A 220-nucleotide genomic window follows, 5' to 3' on the forward strand; every position below is an offset into this window, starting at 1 on the left:
GTTGATTTATGATTTCATTCAATATATTTATGTTTTAATATAATTTTAATTTAAAATATACGTTTCTGCATTATTCTGGACTGTTCTGGTTATAAAAATATATGCAGGTATGTTTCTGTGGTTGGGAATGTTACAGAAACAGACATCATTTTAAAAAAAAAACGTACTTATATTCCTCGGTTCAGGCCAAAACCGAAGTCGAAAGACCACTTACGGCCTC

Source organism: Vigna umbellata, chromosome 4, assembly GCF_029865625.1.
Source record: "Vigna umbellata cultivar VRB3 chromosome 4, Vumbellata_1.0, whole genome shotgun sequence".
NCBI classification, from domain to species: domain Eukaryota; kingdom Viridiplantae; phylum Streptophyta; class Magnoliopsida; order Fabales; family Fabaceae; genus Vigna; species Vigna umbellata.